The following is a 16,408-nucleotide window of genomic DNA, read 5'->3' on the forward strand; positions in this document are numbered from 1 at the left end:
TGATGAAAAGAGGGTAAAACAGAGTGTATCACAGTACATAACAGTTGTACCAAGCCATCAGTTCAGTTCTCTGGGAACTTCTTTATTGCCGATTTTTTATCAAATAAGTTTGAATCTGATTTACATCTGATTCTGCACCTAAATCTAAGTAATTAGATAGCAGTTTTATCACTTTAGAGGTTTATAGTAAAGCACAGCAAAATAGCTAACTTCTCAAAAAGAATAGGAGGCCGGCAAGAACCAAACAACCTATTTCCCCATAACATGATCTGGAAGCGAGGATGTGGTCTACAGAATGTCCATTTGGAATGAGTCAGAGGACACATAGTTATAGACTGAATGAAAGTTTCATTTTATTGGATAATTGCATTTTAATTAATTTTTAGTATCTCATCTGAGAGTTAAAACAAAAGCCTGCTAGTATTTGGAACCAGAATTTAAGCACAAGTAAGTGAATATTTAAAACTCTAAATCTGTCAGAATACGAGCCACGAGAAGAAGCTGAGAACTGGGAGAGACAGTGCACTGTTTTAGTTGGATTATGGTGCAAACTGAGGTCTGTTCAGTGAGAGTCAGCACACTTCTATTAAATGTGGACTAACTTACTGGCCCCCAACATGCCTATAGTATCTGCATTCAAGAATTCCAGTGGAAATGTTACCAGAAAATTAAGCGTTCATTGAGTTCACCACTTTTTCTGTTTCTTCAATGAAAGTTCCCAGTTGTTTATGTCACCTTTGAATTTATGGAAGATTTAAGGAGAGAAATCTCATGATGTTTCCTATATATAGTACAGCCTTTACGTTAACTGAATGGGGCTTTAAAATTCCATTGAATTTCCTTTTTGGTTGAGTGCTTACTAGAATATTGTTTTGGTTTTCAGCTTTTATAAAAACTATTCATATCTTTCTTTTCTTAGAAATTACAGTAATCAAGAACATTCTATTCCAGTCATTATTCTAGGGATATAACTGTTGTACTCTACCATAGATACAACTGTAAAAATGGGTTGAATTTTCCCAGAGGTTTACTTTCAATACATCTATAACATTGTATTGGTTTGTTTGATTTCTTACTTTTTCTTAGACCATGACTGTGCCTTAAAATTCCATTTCATTTGCTTGGTTGAATTTTGATTGATTACTCAATTAACTGATTTACTGGTAGGGTGGTTAAGAAAGGAGGCTTTGGGATTAGAGCAGCCTAGTTTTGAATTCAGGCTCAGCAATTTAATAGCTGAGTAGCCTCTAAACCCTCAGTAAGCCTCACTTTTTTCATCCATAACATGGAGATACTAATAGTACCTATTTTGTTTGGCTTTTGTCGTGATTAAATCAGAAAATATGACTAAAACCTTTTGAACTGTGTCTGACACATACTAAGGTAAATGGCAAATATTACAGGTTTCGTGTGCCTAAATAAGTGGATTTATAGATTTCATTACTCATTTAAATTAAACAAAGCTTGTAGAAGGAATATGTGACTTAAAAAGATTTTTGCAAAGAAAACACAAATCAAATACAGTATGAATAAAGAAAGCAGGAACAGTGTGTGAAAAAAAGTATAGACAGAGTTGACATTGTATTCTTTTTCACCCATAATACAATGTGAGATCAGTGATGACCTATTAGGTCTGACAAGAGGTTTGCCAAAGTAATTAGACATTGTTAAGAACTCTATCTGATATGTGATTTACATTCACTATCTCAAGATTGAACATCACACTAAGTTTATTCTGGGCCTTGAGATCTTTGGTAATGATAGTATGATGCCATCTCAATTAACACATGTAAAAAGTAACTATCCAGGTTATGAAGACAAAACTCTACAACTTGCTCAGCTATTTTATAGTACTGTCATACTCAATATTGTGTTTGGTATTTTTGCCATAAACATCTTTGCCATAGACATCTTTGAGGCAGCATTTTTGTTGCATAGCTAATTGGCCATAAGGCAATTTTGCTGTAAAAGATAAAATAACAAAAAATAAAAGAAAAACTATAAAAGGAAACATGAAAAATGAATAACAAAATTAAAATGTTCAAAATACAAAATATTTGGGTACATTTAAAATATGTGTAGATTCATAGCAATACTGCACAAATAACTGGTTTTATTTTGTGAATTATACCTAAGCATTTGTATTCATTCATAGTATTATACAATTCTTTTTTTCTTCTTGTTGACCTGCCTCCCCATTCAACACAGTACTTTTTCTTTTTTCTCTAAAATTTCTTCCTTCATTAAGAGAGGTATCAGCTTCCAAATACTAGGATGCGTATTTGTATCTGAGCTTTGTATTGTGTTGTGAAAGTCTCTACACTGTTGTTCCTTCTTGGCACATTGTCACATATCTGTTGATAGACATTCCAAAGTTCTATGGGAAATGTGGGTTCAACTCTGTTCTTTTGAGTCTCTCAGCATTACAACACACTACATTATCTTCCAATGTAGTGTGTTTCAAAATAAGAAACCAACTCTTGTGGCAAATTTTCGTTACCTGTCAGCTCCATAAAGCCATCAATAATGTCCCTAACTGGAAGAACACTAATGCATTTCAACCAGTTGAAACCAAATTGTCAAACCAAACTGTCAACCAGTTATTTTATCTGTCATGGCAAAATTGGCTTATGGCCAATTAGTTATGTGGCGAAAATGTTTATGGCAAAAATGCTTGTGGCAAAGATGCCTAGAGCAAATACACTTAGGCGAAAAGTACCTAGAACCACCTATATAGTACTTTATTTTTTCTGAACTTACTTTTTTTATATTTTATTTATTTATTTTTGGCTGCGTTGGGTCTTAGTTGTGGCACATGGGATCTTCACTGCAGCAATGTGGGATCTTTCGTTGCGGTGTGCAGGCTCAGTAGTTGAGGCGTGCAGGCTTAGTTGCCTTGTGGCTTGTGGGATCTTAGTTCCCCGACCAAGGATCAAACCTGCGTCCCCTGCATTGGAAGGTGGATTCTTAACCAGGCAAGTCCCATCTGAACTTAATAATGAGTATTTAGAAGCTCCTTTTGTTTTGTTTTATATTGTTTTTGATATCTACCTGCCAAGTATACTACCCTTTCTTTTGCCATCCCCACTGCAAGTCCCAGAAAGCTGAGTACTCTCTTTCCCAGCCTCCCTCTCAGCAAGAGGGGGCCATGTGTTCTTGTTACAGCCAATGAGGTGTGAGAAAAAGTCTTTTGGGGCATCTTGTGATGCTCTTTTTCTGACATATGCATGGCTGGTACTGTTCCTTCCCTCTGCCTCTTATCTTTGAATATAGTCTTATTATTTAGGATAGTGGCAGCAGTTAAAGCTAAGAGTAAAAAAGCACAGAGAGGAAAAAATAATGGTCTGATGATATCAGTGCAGAAAGATGGAACAGTTTGGTCCCTGCTGACATTGCTGAGCAGCTGCACTAACCAGGGACCAATATCTTCCTCCAGACATCTCCTCCTTATGACTTACCTGACTGTTACTCAAGCCAGTGTGTGTCAGGTGTTCCTTTTAATTTGTATGGATTTTGTAATGTGAGTTCAATCATTTTAACCATTCCTTTTATTATTTATGCCATACTCTGTTTCCCAAAATATTTGAAATGACTTATAAAATAGAAAAAATAAGAATAAAATAGATAAAATCAGTTACTTAAAACTTGATATCAACAAAGGTAAGCTCTAATAGTTTCTCAGCAGAAGCATAGTTACTTTTGATCACTGATTTCTAAATAACATTTCTTATGTGGATCTTGGTATGAGATAATGTCTTCTGCAACCTTGCTACCTGAACTACAATTAGGAATTTTATAGGGCTGCTTATTGTATGCATTCTTCTAAGGAGTGAGTCAGGGGCATCAAAAACCAATTTAATGATATGAACTATATTTGGGGCCAATAGAAGCCATATATGATATTCTCCAGAGAGGCATTTTAATCAGAAGCAGATTTTAACTTGTAGGGGAGGGAATACCTTTCAGCTTTTTCCCTGAGCACCATAATTTCCTCAGTTTGCATTTTGATGGGCATGTAAGATCTGGGAGATAAACATTCCACTCTCTGATGGAGGCCAAGGGAGGAAATATTCTGTATTTCTGGTTCAGGACAGATCAGTATGTCTCATAAACAGTAAAACTGGTCATGTGTTTAGTACCCTATGAGCAATACTTGAGGTATATAAGAAGACTCATCACTGGATAGAAAACCATCACACTTTGCCTGAAGGTGGCCTCATGGGCACATATTTTCTTATGAGACAGTATTGGGTTCCTTGTAACACAGAAACCAGTGATAAATTAATCTTTAAAATTATTCCCCATATAAAATAGTCAAGGTGATTTTTGCTGAAAAATTTTCAAAGCAGGTATTATCACTTACTCATCATAGCTATAGTACAAAAAACCAAAACCAAAACAAAAATTACATACACACACACACACAGAAAAAGTCCTTATGTCATATTCTCATGCTTTGTCTGGTTTTGAGCAACATGGCTTCTATCTGAATCCACTAAAATGAATTCTCTGCAGAATATTAGAAAATTTAGATATTCTCTATCAGATATAATAATTTTAGCATTAAAATATTTAATATGAAGCCGTATTTTCTGACCGTGGTTTATTGGGTAACCTTCAGTTTGTGACAAATTTTAAAATCAATGTATAAAAATCTTATTTTCATATTTTCTTAGAAGAAATGAGTTGAAGTATTTTCTTTATAAGGTACAGAATAAAGAGCACCTTCAGTTGCTTTTTAGAATATGTACCTAAACTGAGAGGAATAAAGTTATATTCATTCTTAGTTACTACCTTAAGGCTAAGAATGGGAAGATAAGGTAAGCCAGACTTTTTATAGACCATAGACCGTGCCTGACTGTTTATTCTTGTCTGGAGGTATCTCTCTTTATATCAGAATTTAAAATTAATAGAAATCTAAAAAATTAATAGGATAAATATTTAGAGGGCAAACTGAGAAAGATTTAAAAATATGTTTACTGAATTAAGTTCCCTGTCCCCACCCCCAACCTCAGGCCTTTCCTGTTTCTTAGAGACGTTAGGAAGGATACCCTGGCACTTTAACTGGTAAACGGACTAGTTTATGTTTTATTGTAAACATGCCCCCAAATTATTTCATTTCTCCTTCTACATTTTACTGAAACAACTACGTTAAAATAGTAACTATGCTTTTCATTCTCCTTCACTTACAGCAGGTTTTCTTCAAATAGCAGAATCCTCCTTTTCTTTCACGGTTCTGTTTCCCAGGGCATCACCATTAGTGTCTGTGTTTATCTTCTTTATCAAAACTTAGACTATGAAGTCATTTTTGATAATTTCCTTTTAGCTTAGCCTCACAAAATCTATTATTCTGAAGCTAGGATAGCGTGCCACATTCCACCCCTGCCTGTGCTGCATAAGCACTTTGAATGATGACAGATCAGAGAAGATGGGCCTGAATGCATAATTATCATGACACGTAGTTAATGTTAGTTGATAAAAGTAGGCACACACAATTAAGAGAACATGCTTGATAGAACTAGGCAGTTTATTAAGGCGCTGAGTAGAACAGCTGTGAGGAGTTACAAGGATTCATAAACTTCCTTTTGGCTCCTTGAATGTCACTGTCTTCGATTGCCTTCGCAGTCCCTGTATAAGGTTTGTCGCATGCATAATAATTTCCCTTTCCCCCGCCCCATCCTAGAACAGTTTTGCCTTTTCAACTAGTTACTGTTGCCAACATTTAATAAGAAGGCTTTGCTGAGCTTTCTAATCGAAAACTTGCTTTTATCTTTCTTCATGAAAGAATTGAAATGGCTTCTTTCAGGTTGCTGTAGCCTCTGGGGAGATAAGGACCCTGCGGTTAACAGGATGAGAGATTTTTGTTTAGAAATTTTTATTTAGACAATGAAAAATGACCTCTGTAAACTCAAAGCTATCTTATTTTGGGGCTTTAGGCTTCTGGCAGATAAATCAATTGGGCCCTTGGGACAGCAAAGGAAAAACCTTTGCAGTAACTATGTCAGGGCAACGCAATAGATTTGTTTTGAGTATGCAGTTGTGTTGAATGTAGAATGCACTTAAAAATAAATATCATTTTATTTTCTATTAAATATTCAGGATCTGGATTTTACTCTTTTCAGCTTTTGCAAAGAAATATTCCTTTTTGTGATGCAAACTGGAGAAAGCAGACCTTTTTTATGTATAAAATATGTGGCTATTGTTGGTATTTTGATTTTGACTTTTTAATTATTTACCTGTGCATTCTCTAATTGGAGACTGTTTTAAAATTTAGATTCTCAAAGTTACATTCTCATATTAAAAATCAGTATTATAAACTGCTTTTTTGTGGGTAAACAATTTCATTGTTACTTAAATAATACAATAGTAGTTTGCCTAAAATATGCTTTTTCAGATTGTCGCAACATTTTTCACACCTGTTCATAGGCTCAAGGAGTTTTGCAGATCCTCACAGCATGAATTTGCACTGCATGTTCAGTCTCTAAAGAAAGAGTGTTGCACTTGGCTGTGTGCTTTTTTACCTATGTCATGTAGAGTGCAGATTCAGGGTGAAAAGTTATGCAGAATAATCTGTAAATTTGACAGGGAAGCAAACCAGGAGACAGATGCTCTACCAACATGCATACAGTTACTGTTAGGAGTGTTCATCAACCTAGTAAAGAAGCAATTTTGAAGGGGTGAATTTTTTTTTTTTTTTATTGTACACAAAACCTTCATGCACATTTTGCAATGCCATTAAGATTATGATGCAAACCAGTAAAATGCATGGGACCAGAAATTAAAGTATACTGGAAAATAGAGGTGGAAAGTGATTTAGCAAATATCACAGTGGGAAGGACAGAAGTGAGATTAGGAAGATGACCAGGGAATATAAGAAAAAGTCATGCTCCCTCTTCTTTCTTTAACTTTAATTCTGTATGACCATTTTGGAGGGGTGTGGGCGGCAAACTGATGTGATCAACGTCTCCTGTCCTCACATTTTTAAAAACTTGTCTTTTCATTTTGATTCTCCTTGCATTCAAAGTTGATCAGTGTTAGGCTATGGTCAGAATTAATGTATAAATCATATCTTATTTATTTTGACAGGTGCCTCTATTTAGGACTTTGAATAATATAAAAATATTAAACAGATATTGCTTAAATATCCATGATTTGGCCAGTGACTCTTGACAATGATCAAAGGTAGGATTTAATTTTAGGGCTTTTGGGACAGGTAAATGATATTTGATTTCTGGTTTTCCTTTCCAAAAAGAAGAAGATGGGCATGACACTAATCTTAAAGTATTGTTCTTCTCAATACTCTGTAATAACCTATATGGAAAAAGAATCTAAAAAGAGGGGATCTATGTATATGTATAACTGATTCACTTTGCTGTACAGCAGAAACTAACACAATGTTTTAAATCAAATATACTCCGATAAAAATTAAATAAAAAAAGAGTAAATGAGATGATACATACTGAGCACTTGCCTGTGCAGACACTATTTACATATATTCACTTATCTAATCTTTACGAGAGTCCTGTGGGATATACATTACTATAATAATCCCAATGATATGGGAAACAGAGGCACAGAGAGGTTAATTTAATTGCTGGTCAGTGGCTGAACTGCTAATCCAGTCAAGATGCCTATGCTCTTAACCCCTGCACTGTGGTCCTCTATGGCAGGTGTACACTGTACATTCAGTAAGTGTAGGGATCCTGCTGCTTCCCTTCACTGAATCCCCTTCATCTATTGACCAAAATATCTGTGATTACCTCCTGTGATTTTGATATTAAAGTGTTCAGATTATTAAAGAAACCTATATGTTTAAATTTAAATATCTAATTAAGTTATTAGACCAAAGCATGTATCTTTATACCCTTTTCTTTAAAATAATACACTGCATCAGAGAATTCAGTTCAGTAAATTATCAACATTTACCGTGTCCCTAATGTCTGTCACACAGTCTACAGTTAATTAAGACTAAGTTAGATATCTCAGGGTCTTTATTCATAAGCATCTTAAAAAGCATGGAAAGAATAAGTTTACTTAAGACCAATGAAAAATAATTTAAAGTACTATTCTTAATTGATAAATAAAATCAGTTTGGCTATATGATACAGATAATAAATCCCATGATCTATCAGACTTAAAGATAGTATATTTAGTTATAATCATTAATAAATACTTCATGGAAAAATCTTTTAAGTTTACTAGACAGTATCTGAAAATTTGGTTCTCCATACGCACTAGAAATGACATAAATGATCAATTATATTTATAAGCTATTCATGGGATCCATGCTTATAAATCATCACTCATCCCAATATCTGACTTCTTGTTTTTCAGCTTTCTGAAAAATAGTTGTAAATCTAGAGATGGGCTGCCCAAAGCTACAAAAGAGTTGCAATAATCCCAAAGCACATTTACTAAATGTCCATATATGCTAGTGTAAGGTGGTCCCCAGGCCCTTACTCAGGACTGGTTTTTATGTTTAGTTATGTTTCCAAGGTGACTGCAGATTCAAAATATCAAATGAGAAAGATATATTTTTTTTAGGGGCACATAGATGACGCTACAAAGTCCTATACAGTTTAAGGGGCACATAGATGACACTACAAAGTCCTATACAGTTTAAGTAGTGATTAGCTCACTGTCTCCTACAATAGTTGATATCCTTAAACATGTGTTGAGTAAAGTGGCAGTAGGGAAAGAGTCTATGATTGTTTATTATAGGAGCCAGTATAACATTTTAAAGCTCTTTGAGGCATTACTTTACAGTATTTCATGCTTATAATAATGAGATTTCCTTGTCAATTAAGGTTAACTCATATTCTAAATGCTGTGTTTAAAGTATCAGAGTAATGTATCAAATTACTTGAAAATATCTTAAAGATCTTTATAATTTTAAAAAATTGCACAATTGTATAAGCAAACAAAAGGAGATAGAAAATAATTAAAAGAGAGAGGTAAAAGTGAACATCCAAATAAATGGTAACTGGTGACATAATAATCACTACAGTAAGATAGATGGGAGCTGCAATCAAGGTCCCAACGAGAAATAGATAGCACATCTGTCTGGATAAATTGAAAATTGTAATTTGCAAGGGACCATTTACAAATGTGTAGATAGGGTGAAGGGGAAACCCAAAAGATGGAGTTGGCAAAAAAAATAGAGCTGTTATCACTTCAGTCCCAAAGGGAGGAGAGGGGGCAGTTACCAAAATCTAGAAAGAGATATTACCTTGAAAGTAATAGTTGAGGAACATCCAACTGAGGAGACCTTGCAAGGGAGAATACAGGGCAGTAAATATCCTGACCTCACTCTCCCCCATCCTTTCAATGTGTCACTGGTGCTCCCCATTGGCAGAATCCAACTGTAAGCTGGAAGGCAAGGAAAATTGTTGATGGAGTCCGTGTGGGTCAGCCTCTCATGGCAGAGAGCAGAGTGGAGAGTAACGCTGGAGATATCAATGGAAAATACCTGGCATTATGAGTGAAAGTGAAGTAATGTCTCAAAGAACAAAGCACTGAACATTATGATGCCATTAAAATTGTTGGTAAAACTTAAGGAGCAGTGGAAAAATTGAATATTTTGAAATATGATTAAAACTTTGGGAAATAAATAGTGTGAAAAGCACCCAAAGGAAATGTGGAGTTCTCTAAGCAAAGATGAAGATACAGTTGTGTGTGTGTGTTCGCGTGCACCTGTGTGGAGAGAGGGGGAGAGAGAGAGAGAGAGAGAGAGAGAGAGAGAGAGAGAGACAGAGAGAGAGAGACAGAGAAAAGACTACAGGCTAGGGGATATCGATTTGGAAACAAAGTTCCTATTAAAGTTTTAGTTCTTTGAGAGCAGACGCCCTGTTGTATTCTTCTTTGTAATCCATGTTTGAACCCAAAGCCTGGATTAGGGTGAAACCAGTGAAATGCAAAATGTAAACAATCACCAAATACTCAATAATCAAGATAAATATTTGAATACTATGTTTAAAGAATGCAAAAAAAAAAAAACACACTATGAACGAAATACCACATTTTAGAAGAAATACAGGGCTTCCCTGGTGGCACAGTGGTTGGGAATCCCCCTGTCAATGCAGGGGATGCGGGTTTGAACCCTGGTCCGGGAAGATTCCACATGCCGCGGAGCAACTAGGCCTGTGCGCCACAGCTGCTGAGCCTGCGCTCTAGAGCCCGTGAGCCACAGCTACTGAAGCCCGCGTGCCCAGAGCCCATGCTCCGCAACGGGAGAGGCCGCTGCAATGAGAAGCCTGCGCGCCGCGATGAGGGCTAGCCCCCGCTCACCGCAACTAGAGAAAGCCCGCGCGCAACAACGGAGACCCAGCGCAGCCAAAAAAATAAAAATAAAATAAAACAAATACAGATTTCTGTTTCTTTTCACTACCCTGCATTATTGTATGACCAGTGGTTTCCAATCCTCTGCAATCCTCCAGCCTGGCAAGTGCCACAACCCACACTGGTTAGGTTTATAAGGTTTGAACATGGCATAGAAACAGATTGAGCAAAGCAGGGCTTTTTATATATAATCATGGTTTTGATTGCAGAGTTTTATTGACTTTTTCCACTAAGTCAAAATACAGGAAGGTATTTGATAAGTGTGTACAGGGGTGCACATTTTTCTTTTTGTCTGAAGCTGCAATGTGACTCAGCATGGGACTGCTGAACGCTGTTCCTAATACATAGCTGATAATTGATGTTTATTGAATGAAAGAATGATTAAATGAATTAATGTGGTCATTTCCTTCTCCAAATATGTATTACTAAGATTTGTTGTCTCTTCCAGTTCATATTTTTTTTCTTATTGCTGCATAACTTATGACCTTTCTCTATATGACATTCTTCCTCTAAGTTGCAAGGGCAGTTTTAGGGGCATGAATAGAGACATATGGATACTCAAAGAGGGCTGTTGTAAAAATATCATGAATAATCCACTAGGTAAAAAATGTTATAATAGTTTACTAACATTGCTGGAATTTTGTTTTGTTTTTCCATTTCCTTCACTTCGCTGGGTCTCCGTTGCTGCGCGCGGGCTTCTCTAGTTGCAGCGAGCGGCGACTAGCCCTCATCGCGGCACGCGGGCTTCTCATTGCGGCGGCCTCTCCCGTTGTGGAGCACAGGCTCTGGGCACGCAGGCTTCAGTAGCTGTGGCTCATGGGCTCTAGAGCGCAGGCTCAGCGGCTGTGGCGCACGGGCCTAGTTGCTCCGCGGCATGTGGGATCTTCCCGGACCAGGGCTCGACTTCTATACTTAGAATCTATTTTTTTTATTGAAGTATAGTTGATGTACAATATTACATAAGTTGAAGGTGTACAATGTAGTGATTCACAATTTTTAAAGGTTATACTTCATTTATAGTTATTATAAAATATTGGTTATATTCCCTGTGTTGTTCAATGTATCTTTGTAGCTTATTTTATACATAATAGTTTGTACTTCTTAATCCCCTACACCTATATTGCCCCTCCCCACCTTTCCTTTCCCCTCTGGTAATTACTAGTTTGTTCTGTGAGTCTGTTTCTTTTTTGTTATATTCACTAGTTTGTTGTATTTTTTTAGATTCTACATCTAAGTTATATCATACAGTATTTGTCTTTCTCTGTCTGACTTATTTCACTTAGCATAATACCCTCCCAGTCCAACCATATTGTTGCAAATGGCAAAATTTCACTCTTTTTTATGGCTGAGTAGTATTCCATTGTATGTATATATATATATATATATATATATATATATATATATATATATATATATATATATATATACACATACACACACCACATCTTCTTTATCCAGTCCTCTGTTGATGGACACTTAGGTTATTTCCATACCTTAGCAATTGTAAATAATGCTTCTATGAACATTGGGGTGCATGTATCTTTTCGAATTAGTGTTTTTGATTTTTTTGGATATATACCCAGCAGTGGAACTGCTGGGTCATATGGTAGTCCTATTTTCAGTTTTTTGAGAAACTTCCATACCGTTTTACACAGTGCCTGCATCAATTTACATTCCCACCAACAGTGTATGAGGGTTTCCTTTTCTCTACATCCTGGCCAACATTTGTTATTTGTGTTCTTTTTGATGATAGCCATTCTGACAGTTGTGAGATGATATCTCACTGTGGTTTTGATTTGCATTTCCCTGATGATTACAGATGTTGAGCATCTTTTCATGTACCCGTTGGTCAGCTGTATGTCTTCTTTGGAAAAATGTCTATTCAGGTCTTCTGCCCATTTTTTAATTGGGTTTTTTTTTTTTTTTTAAATGTTGAGTTGTATGAGCTATTTACATATTTTGGATATTAACCCCTTATCAGTCATATAATCTGCAAATATTTTCTCCCATTCTGTAGGTTGTCTTTTCATTTTGTTTATGGTTTCCTTTGCTGAGCAAATAAGTTTAATTAGGTCCCATTTGTTTATTTTTGCTTTTCTTCCTTTGCCTTAGGACAGAACCAAAAAAGTATTGCTATGATTTATGTCAAAGAGTATTTATTATATACCTAGAATCTTCCTCAATTTCTTATCAATTCTATTTAAAGCACACTCAATTTTATTAAACATTGTATATAATCAGATTGCAGTATCAGAGAACTTTAGATTTGCAACATTCTAAATTGTCATCTATTCTTAATTTTCCCTCCAATTATTCTCAAGTTTGTTTTTAATTTATTTTATATTCTCTCTTGTTTGGAACTTATTATATAGCTTAAAACTGTGTACATTTTAAAATTCTCTGAAGTACCTAGCAGATCAGGGCACAGTAACTGTTAATTAATTAGAACTATCACAATAGTAATGATGTAGCAAATTAACTTTCTCACTGCTTTGATCACATACCCTTCCTTAAGACCCCACTGGAATAATACTGATATTTACAACAATCAAAATTTCTTATCCTTGAAAGCCTTTCTTTTTCGTCTCTAATGTCTCCCATTATTGTTTTGTTAGATATAGCTGACGTGAAGAGAGACTCTGATGCATTATTTATCTTTTCCATAACTAATATCTGAAAAAATACGAAGGTGAAATTTGACACAGGAAACTTTTATTTAAGTTCCAGATCATATAAATGCATGTGGTCAAGATTCATTTTTCAGTTTTGGGGGCATGATTATGTGGGATGCTGATTATGTGAGTAAATAAGAAGCAGTGCCCTTCAAGTCTTATATATTATTTATGATATTATTTTTAAAAATATTTTTTCATGAGAACACTGTACTTGATCTTCAACTTGTCCATTTGTCGGGACCAGTTCACTTACTGGTCCATATCCACATAACTCATGTTTTACTGTCATAGACTGATGTGACACAGTGTAATAGAATATGATGCATTGCCTGAATTTAAAGGAACATGGATTATTTCTGGATCTGCCGTGCAGCATGAGATCTGTATCGCATTTGAAACAAAGCTAACCAAGCAGACAGAGCAGAAAGATATCTATAGCATTCATTAATCAGGGTAGAGTATATATATATTTTTTTTTTTCAGCATCTTACACTATTTGCTTGGTATATTTTAAGCCTGAAACAGAACAAAAATAGCCTTAGTGACCATGCGCATTGCTTCTTACATGATTGTCCTTAGAGAATTATCCCCTAAAAAAGCCAAAGCAATTCAATTTGGTTGACAATTGTTAAATAGGTTATATTAAATATATTTCTTTATTCCATCTTTTCTCACTGGGGGATCATTAAATATTCTGCAATGTATGCATTTTGATCTATATATAAATATATGACTATTAGCACTGAACTATGCTACTATCTGCCATTTAAAGCCAATTACATTCAAAATATTTTGAAGAATGTAGTTTGTAAGAACTGCAAATATCAAATTATTTCAGATGTGAACTAAGGAGCGTAAACAGCATGATAGAATCAACTAAAAGATGCATCTTCACTCTTATAGAAGATCTTAGTTTTGGGTGAGATTTTAGAAACTCTTTGGGGCAGAATTGCCGCACATGCTTTAAAGAAGGCAATTTGCATCTGTCTGTACTCTGTGGGGTATATTAAGCATTCTCAAGCTCTTTTCACATAAGTTTATTCTGTCTTTCCTGGGATTTTAGCATCTAAAATACTTGCCTTTTTCCTCCATTCAAATTACTTATTCACCCAGGTCAGAGAGGTAAGAACTACTAGGGATCAGACTGGCATATGTGTTTCCCCCATCTGGCCCCATTATGGAATTAAGAGTTAAAATGCCTTTAACCTTTCTGGAATTAGACATCTATAACACAAATGCCATCCATATCCAGAATTTCATTAATACTTTTCTCTGCTTCTTGATTTTCCCTCTTTCTTTTTTATCATCCAGATGCCCTCTCTCTTGACTTCCCTCACAGCCATACCTCCATGTCTCTGAGATAATTATTCCTAGGCCTTCTGGTTATCATTTGGACAAAAACACAAAATTAAATGAAATTCTTATACAGAGCTTCTGACCACAGTAGAATAACTACTGTATTCATAGTATATATACACTAAATAGTTGATGACTAATTGATCAATACGTGTATGTGTATACTGCATTGGAAAAAGATTGTAAATGGATATAACATAATTAGATTCATGATCTCTGAAAATTGTAATTAATGATGTTTTAGATTATCAGATTGAGTACCAAGTTCTGCCATGGAATTTTAGTGCCCAGACTTGCATTTGTAATTTGCATTTCTTTTCTTTTTTCATATGAAGTTGTGATTTGCTATATGAACAAATTCTGCATTGATTCATATGAAAGAACGTTGGGGGACATTGAATCCACATACGCTCATGGAGTGCAAACCTCTGGATCAGAGGAGTATGCTCTGTGTTAACATAAACATATTCAGTTAAATAACAGGTGACATTGAGTAGATTCATCTTTATGGGTGAAGTTTTAAACATAGTAAGTAAAGTAATAAATACACAATGAAAAATTTATTTCTCATTCTAATGTCTAGAAATAACTAGATTGGGTATCTATTTAAAGTAGAGGTTAATAACAACAATATGGACATTTCATTCAAGGGAAAAATACAACTCTAAAGAGCCATCAAACAATGCCTTGTTAAAATTGGATCATGATTAAATAGGAGATTTGGTTCTGTTGAACTAGCCAAACGCTGAAGTCACTAATAAATCTCACTTTGTACAACATATTATATTAACAGGAATTCTCTGAATTAAAATGTTAAACTCAAAATACAAAGTCATATTACATATAGAACTGGCCCTGTGCCTACTTCTTTCCACAATTAACTCAACATTAGACCTTGACCAAGGGATATACAAGAACATATACTGTTGCAGTTCAGGGAAAACAGAGGTTTAGTGGGCTCTGATGCCATTGTTGGCTTCAAGAAGAAAGTGGAACATGGCTTGATTCTTGCTATAGATCAGAAGTTTGCATCCTTTCAAAATTCATATGTTGAAACCTAATGCCTAACGTAATAGTATTAGGAGGTAAGGCCTTTGAAAGGGGCTTAGGTCTTGATGACGGAGCCCTCATGAATGGGATCAGTGCCCTTATAAAAGAGATCCTGGAGAGCTAGTTTTTGCCTTCTTCTATGTGAAGGCACAGAGAAGACACCATCTTTTAACCAGGAAGTGGGCTCTAACCAGTTACCCAATCTGCCAGCACCTTGATCTTGGACTTTCTAGCCTATTTGTTTAATTACCTAACATTTCTTCACTTCTCTTTTCTCCTTCCTTTCTCTCATTTCACTTTTATTTTCTCTATAAAAACATTAAAGTGTTTATAATTACAGGTCCTCTATTTATTTTATCTTCCTTCAGTTCACTCATGTGAATTTTCCAAATAAATATTTGTGTCATCTTTGGAAATGTTTGGTGTTTTAGAAATGGAATAAAAAAGGACAATTGATAGAGAGCATGTGTTTCTTTTATTAGTAGACTAATGCTAGACCTAATATTTATCATTGCTTATGTGACTCATATATTTAAAATACAAAACAGAAACAGACTCACAGACTTAGAGAATGAATCTGTGGTTACCAGAGGGGAAGGATGAGGAAGAGGGATAGATTGGGAGTTTGGGATTGACATGTACACACTGCTATATTTAAAATAGATAACCAAAAGGACCTACTATATAGCACAGAGAACTCTACTCAATATTCTGTAATAACCTAAATAGGAAAAGACTTTGAAGAAGAATAGATACATGTATATGTATAACTGAATCACTTTGCTGTACACCTGAAACTAGCACAACATTGTTAATCAACTATACTCCAATATAAAATGAAAATTAAAAAAAAAATAAAATGCCAAAATGACCAATAAGGCATATATATAATTTTAAGTTAAATAGATTTCATTTAACATTTTAACTTAATTTAATAAATGAAAATATTGATTTACACACTTCATGAGATACTAGTTCTATTCTAATGT

At 35.1% G+C, this 16,408-nt stretch overlaps 1 protein-coding gene across 16 annotated transcripts in view; it reads left to right on the forward strand.

The window, feature by feature from the left end:
* LOC307195594 (uncharacterized protein) overlaps positions 1 to 16,408 on the forward strand; it is a 920,801-nt gene that overhangs the window by 491,483 nt on the left and 412,910 nt on the right. The gene's annotated exons all lie outside the window — the stretch shown is intronic.

Source organism: Stenella coeruleoalba, assembly GCF_951394435.1.
Source record: "Stenella coeruleoalba genome assembly, chromosome: 12".
Lineage (NCBI taxonomy): Eukaryota > Metazoa > Chordata > Mammalia > Artiodactyla > Delphinidae > Stenella > Stenella coeruleoalba.